General features: G+C 34.7%; 2 protein-coding genes across 2 annotated transcripts in view; one reads left to right on the forward strand and one right to left on the reverse strand.

Moving 5' to 3' along the window:
- LOC106871644 (calcium and integrin-binding protein 1) overlaps positions 1-7,500 on the forward strand; it is a 443,076-nt gene that overhangs the window by 395,715 nt on the left and 39,861 nt on the right. The window lies entirely within an intron of this gene.
- Positions 1-7,500, reverse strand: part of LOC106871649 (homeobox protein 4) — an 88,263-nt gene that overhangs the window by 79,333 nt on the left and 1,430 nt on the right. The window lies entirely within an intron of this gene.

The following is a 7,500-nucleotide window of genomic DNA, read 5'->3' on the forward strand; positions in this document are numbered from 1 at the left end:
CTTTCTTTATTTTTTCTTTCATTTGTGTATGTTGTATCCTATCTAGTTCATTGACTCCTAAATACTTATATGGTTGGCTTTCGTCTAGTTCTCTTATTTCATTGGCTTTATCTAGTGTTATATTGCTACTTTTAACTAATTTTCCTCTTTTCAGGGTTGCTTTGGCACATTTTTCTAATCCGAATTTCATTTCTATTTCCTTGGTAAAGCCGTGTACTGTCTGTAGTAGTGTTTCTAGCTCTTTGTCGTTTTTTGCATATAATTTTAGGTCATCCATATATAGAAGGTGGCTGACTGTTTTTCCATAGCATTTGTAACCGCATCCAGTTCTATTTAGCAATTCTGTTAAAGGTGTGATCAAGCTGGCTGAATCGTTACTATACCAGACAAAATGCTTAGTAGCATTTCATCCATCTCTAATTTTTGAGTTTAAATTCTGCCTTGGTTGACTTTGCCTTTCATCCTTTCAGTGTCAATGAAATAAGTATCAGTTAAGCACTGGGGTCAATGTAAAGAACTAATTCTCTCCACCAAAAATTTTAGGCCTTGTGCCTATAGTAGAAAGGCAGCTGTGATGGTGGCAGTGGTGCTGGTGGTGCAGGTGGTGCTGGTAGTGGTGGGGTGATGGTGGTGATGATGATGAGGGTGGAGGACTGTGATGTAAATTTGATGTAAATTCATTTCAAGCGAGTTCAGTATTATGTTTGGGGCTATATATGTTTTATCAAATTTTTAAATAATCATTTTATTAATTTTCTTATAATAACAATCAAAGTTAATATGGGCTGAACTTGATATGATGAAGCATCTAGCCACGTGCCCCTGCTACATGCACCAACTCACTCATAGACTTCAGGGTGACAATAACAATGGTTCCTTTTTCATGTCATCTGATTTACTGAAGAAAAATAGTAAATTGTAATGAAATGTTGATGTCTTTTTCAATTGCTTTGATGATGCAATGCTGCTGTTGCATCATAGTGAGGATGATGATAATATCTTGGGGAGGGAAAAAATGTGCAGCTGATCCATCTACCCACCCACCGATAGACAATATTATCATTTTTAATGTCAACTTTTCCATGCTTGCGTGGGTCAGATGGAATTGTTAAGGCAAATTTTTCTATGCTCCTCCTGTCACCAACCAACACCTGCTTCCAAGCAAAGTAATATTTTCCCAGAGCCAAATATGTTTTTCATGGAAGATTGGAAATGAATATCATCACTTGTATGATAGGGTTGCTCAGTTACAACCATCACATGATGTCAAGACAAAAGTACACAAACACATGCACATATACAAACACACACATACTTAGATAAGTTTCTAATAGCATTGACCCAGGCCGTGTCTAACTTAATAGCACCACCTGGATATGTGTATATATATATATATATATATATATCTGGTAGCGTCCTAATCTCCAACGGTTTTTTCAAATGAATTACATTATAACCTTATCCAACTATAGTTTTCATACTCGGTTATAATGTCTTACGTTTAAGCTGGTTCCCATACATTTCCCTGAGGAGAAGTTTACATTTTTAACATCGCCGATTCCTATGGATCGCATAAATTGTAATTCTTTGAAACATATGTCAGAATAAAAGTATGCAGTTATAACATGTGTTTACTCCATTCTTTAAATTTATATATACTCAAATACCCAAAATATCAAGGAGTTTCTGCCTCACAAACAGGAGTTACACTACAGTTATTTTGTGATCTTTGCTACCCTGGTTTCTATTAACCCATTTATTTTATCCGAATTATTCTTAATTAGGAGAAAATAAATACATATAATTAAATATATATATATATATATATATATATATATACAGTAGGCTTTTTTTGGTTTCTAACCAAATCCACTCTCAAGGCTTTGGTCAGGTCACGACTATAGTAGAAAACACTTGCCTAAGGTGTCATATAGTGAGACTAAATCCAAGATGACCTGATTAAGAAGCAAGCATCTTAACCACATGGCCACACCTTTGGTTATAAATTCTATTATTTTTGTAGCTAATGTTGCTGTAATAAAATTTAGACCAGTTTTATGAAGAAGCATACTAGTTACTAAAATAAGAAGCTTAAGTTTTCTACTTTGTTCCAAAATAACCACAACAAATGTAAATGTTTTATTTGACGCTATACAAACATGTTCTTGTTTTTGGAGATCCTTTGTTGCTATGACAACAAAAATATATCTTAGAGTATTATCGACCTGGTCTACATATACAGCAAAAAAAAAATGATAATAATAATGAAGAAGCTAGAAAAATAGCTTTGCAAATACAATAGGCATCATCTTAGCTACAGAGCAATTAAATTTAAACATCTTCAGGATTTTAGTGGTAAAACACATTGGGCTTCGGGAAAGCTTATATTTTTGTTTTTTTATCTGTTTCGGTCATTTGACTGCAGCCATGTTGTGACACCACTTTGAAGAATTTTATTTTAGTCAAATGAACCAAACCCATTACTTATTTATTTTATTTATTTATTTATTTATTTATTTGTAAGCCTGGTACTTATTCTATAGGTTGAACTGCTAAGTTATGGGGATATAAACAAACCAAAAGATGGTGGGGGACAAACACAGTCACAAACACACACACACATACATACATACACATATATATATATATATATACAATGGGTTTCTTTCAGTTTCCATCTATCAAATCCACTCACAAGACTTTGGTTGGTCCAAAGCTATAGTAGAAGACACTTGCCCAAGATGCCATGCAGTGGGACTGAACCCAGAACCATGTGGTTGGGAAGCAAGCTTCATACCACACAGCCATGTTTGCTTCTAAGCTTTTTATAAAGTTAAAATGCATGTATACATGTTAGTGACACTTCAATAACAGAATTAATGAAGAAATCAAAATTTTAACATGTGGCATGTAAAAAGTACTATTTGAATGTTGAGCCTCATGGAGGCAGTGACACAAGATCTTTGGCAATATACCATGCTTGAGAAGACCTGTCAAGCCAAGTGAGATCAAAGTGGTGGCCAATCTCAGTGTTACGTAACTGGCACCTGTGCTGGTGGTATGTAAAGAGCACCTACTACACTCTCAGAGTGGTTGGCATTAGGAAACACATCCAGCCATAGAAACTATGCCAAATCAGATTGGAATATTGTGCAGCTCCCCAGCTTACCAATTTTCAGTCAAACCATCCAACCCATGCCAGCAAGGAAAATGGACATTAAATGATGATGATGATGTTGCGCTAAAAAAAGGTTTAGCATCATTGAGATAACCTCCCCCCCCCCACACACACACACACATACACTTATCATTATCATCTTTATCAACAAATTAACACAATAACACCACTGCTTGGTCCATAAATATCTTTTAGTGTATTTATTTCATTCTAAAAATTTAGACCAGCAGAAACTTGATTCCATCCCAGCCCTATTTTTATTGTACACTTTCACTGCATAATCAAGTGCAGCTCTGTGTACCTCACCACCACCACCCTCCCCCATTCAAGGTACTTTAGATAAGATTCTTGCATGCAGGCATTAAGCATTATCCACATCAACTGCACCTGTCTGGAAGGGTTATACAAAGATCAGGGTCACTGTTCTTCATCTTTTCACCAACACATATAAAAGGATCAACAAGAGGGCTTCAATATGTGTTGTGATGAGAGTTACAATGCCCCCTTGCAAGAGATAGACTGGTCCGAGTAAAATATAAATAGTAACGATCCGAGTAAAATATAAATAGTAACGATCTTGAGGTTCAGAGTTTGGAATCAAGTGAAGTTTGTGTTAGTTTGCAGTGAAGTTGGAAGGTGTTGGTTGGTCAGTTCACAAGGAATATTAATTGTTGGTCTGTAAAGAGATTTGTTAGTTCATTACATTGTTTTTACTGTTGTCTGGTTATCTTATTTATTGTACGTAAAAAATCACGTTACAACATCTGGTGACAAGGGTTTCAAAGCTCACATAGGTTATTTAACAATTTGTTCATGATACAGCTTGTTAAATAATGGAAGACCTATTTGCTTCCATAGTACAGTTGCAAAAGCAACAACAAGAGCAGCAACAAGAGTTGCAGAAGCAACTATTACAGCAACAACAACAATTATTGGAGCTATATTCAAAGAAGTCCAAAAATGATGTAAGTTCATTTTCACCATTTTGCATTTCGAACTCAATTAATGAATTCAGTTATAACCCAGAGGAGGGAATAACTTTTGCATCTTACTACAGAAGGTATGAGGAGATTTTTAAGCAAGGTTGTAAATCATGGTTGGATGAACAAAAAGTGGGATTGTTATTGTGAAAATTAGCTTCATTTGAGCATGAAAATTACTGTAATTTCATATTGCCCAAAAACCCCAATGAAATTTGTTTTAAAGAAACAATAAATTTACTGTCCAACATATATGGTGATAAAACTATTCTATTTAACACTAGAATGGTGTGTTGGAATATAATGAAAAAGAGAACAATGATTTTATCACATACCCAGGAACAATCAACAGGTTGTGTAAAAGTTTTAAACTCAAAGAACTTACACCTTAGATGTTCAAGTGTCTTATTTTTGTACAAGGTCTTACACCAAGTGAAGATACAGAAATTCAGGCAAGAATTCTTTCTAAATTGGAACAAGCAAACCAAGATTTAACCTTACAGTCCATGGCAGAATGCCAAAGGTTGGTAAACCTGAAACACAATGTAGAAAAAATTCAAGAAAAGGATTCCTCAAAAAGATAGATATGCCAACCAGAAAAGTACAACCAAAAAAGAGTGCCATGTCCTAATCTATGTTATGGATGTGGGGGAATACATTTCAGAAAAGACTGTCCATTTAAAAATCTAAAGTGTTACAGTTGCAAAAGAATTGGTCACAAGTGTTCATACTGCAGAACAAAATTATGAAGGTCAAGCATTAAAAATCCTAGAGTGCTCTCGGCAGAAACAAAAATCGATTCCCAAATAAGAAGATTCGTACACATAACAATAAATGGAATACATATTAAACTTCAACTGGAAACGGGAAGTGATATTTCATTGATAAATATGGATGCATGGAAGTAAATGAAGAAACCTATGTTGAAAAAACAGCAAGATCTGCTCATAGCATGATGGGTGACAAATTACAATTCATAGGCGAAATGTGGACTAAAGTCACATTTCTAGGGAAAACATGCAAGGCGAAAGTCTTCATTAAAAATGCAACTGAGCTCTTTGGTACCGATTGGTTAGAATTATTCAATTTATGAGACTTCCCCATAAATCTCTATTGTAAAAATATAAATAGTTGTCCGTCTAAAATTAATTTGTCCGAAGAGATAAAGAGAAAATTTTTTTAAATGTTTCTACAAGTACTCTCAGACAAACTAGGTCTATGTACAGAGACTGAGAGCCCATGGTCCAGTATACTTATCATCTATACTGGACCGGTGAACAGCACATACTATCTAATTGTTGTGGATAGTTGCCAGAGGTATGCAGATGTAATAAATCCACAGCAAAGACAACAATAAATTTCCTATTCGAGTTATTTGCTTAATACAGTGTTCCAGATACATTAGTTTCAAATAATGGAACACAATACACAGGATAAGAATTTTTGAATTTCTGCAAAGTACATGCCATAAAGCACATCTTTACCCTGAGGTAAAATGGGCAGGCAGAAAGATTTGTCAACACATTAAAAAAAACTAGGAATGAATTAGATAATGATGAGGCACTAATGAAATTTTTGAGAGTATATAGAATAATGGCAAATCCAAATACTAATTCAGGAAAGTCACCAGCTGAGAGTTATCACCAGCTGAGAGTTAATGTTCGCATGTAAAACAGAATTGTTCTTTGATAAATTATTGCTAGGAAAAACAAAAAAATACATTTGAAGGAAATACAAGAAATATTACAAACCATTTCAAAGTAGGAGATAAAGTTTATTTTAAAAGCTATAAAAATGGTAAAGAAGGTTGGGAGGATGACTGTGTAATCAAAAAATTAGATAACATTATGTATTTAATTAAAGGACAATGTTCAGAACATAAGAGACACTTTAACCAGTTAAAGATAAGACACAGAAGAATGAAGGGTAATACCAATGGAAATCTTTTATATGTTTGAAGTGCTGGCACTGAGAGATATTGAGCCCCGTAGAACTAGCTTCAGAAAATGAAAATAGACTGAATATCTGGAAGTAATACCTAAACAAAGAAGGTACTAAATTTTCAAATAAACAAAAACAGGAGTGCTTAGTACAATGAAAAGAAAAAGGATTGTATGCAACGAACAATACAACCATAAAAGTCGGGCAACAATTAAGATACAACAGCTAAAAAAAAGAACAGAGGGAGAAGTGCTGGAAAGAAAAAAAGAAAAATAAAAGAAATTCCACTTTCTTGTAGTTGTCAAAATCTCAAAAGGGGAGATGTTGGAATGAGGGTTACGATGCCCCCTTGTGAGAGATAGACTGGTCCAAGTAAAATATAAATAATAACAATCCGAGTAAGTTTGAGGTTCAGAGTTCGGAGTCAAGTGAAGTTTGTGTTAGTTTGCAGTGAAGTCGGAAGGTGTCAGTTGGTTAGTTCACAAGGAATATTGATTGTTGGTTCATAAAGAGATTTGTTAGTTCATTAAATTGTTGTTACTGCTGTCTGGTTATCTTATTTATTGTATGTAACTAATTACAATATAGCAATGGTAACTCAGTTTGCTAGTAATAGCAATGACATCTCCCTCAAATCATAACCTGATTGGCTTAAATCTGGAAAGATACAGTGAATTACATAGAACTTGATGTTGCATGTCTACCACCACAAAAAAGCCAATATTGTCATGACTGGAATACCTTTGGTCATAGATTGGCTCAGTTGGGGTTTAACTGGAGTTTAACAACAACTGATGCTATTCAACAACTTTACTGTATGACAGAGGTGTGTAGTGATGTGCTGGAGTACTCCAGAGGGAAGTACATACATTGTGTTGTTCCAAAGTAACTGATCAGTTTTCTCCTTGCCATAGGTTTTAGTAAATTCTTTATTTTCAAAATTAATTGAAATAAAGAGAATGAATTTCAACAGAAATATAGTAACAAAAGGGTCGATGTTAGTTATCCTACAATTATTTTCTATACAGAAGCAAAGCTAAATAAAGCTATTGGCAACAGCAAAGCTTTGATTGGAGGGAATTATCAAGCGAGGTGGTTCATTCCAGGCAACACTTTTATCAGGCTGGCACTTTTTGGTCCTTGCTGTATAAACCTGTTTAGGTTGTGTTGCCAGCAGATGGGGATGGCAAACTAAAGGCTACCCCCAGTGATTCATTCTAGCAACACCACTAACTATTGGACAACAATTTATAATAAATCTGTATGGAAAATAATTGTAGGTTAACTAACATTAAAAATAAATGGCATGGTTGTGTGATAAGAAACTTATTTCCCAACCACATGGTCTGGGTTCAGTCCCACTGTGTGGCACCTTGAGCAAGTGTCCTCAACGATAGCCCT

Source organism: Octopus bimaculoides, chromosome 19 (genome assembly GCF_001194135.2).
Source record: "Octopus bimaculoides isolate UCB-OBI-ISO-001 chromosome 19, ASM119413v2, whole genome shotgun sequence".
Lineage (NCBI taxonomy): Eukaryota > Metazoa > Mollusca > Cephalopoda > Octopoda > Octopodidae > Octopus > Octopus bimaculoides.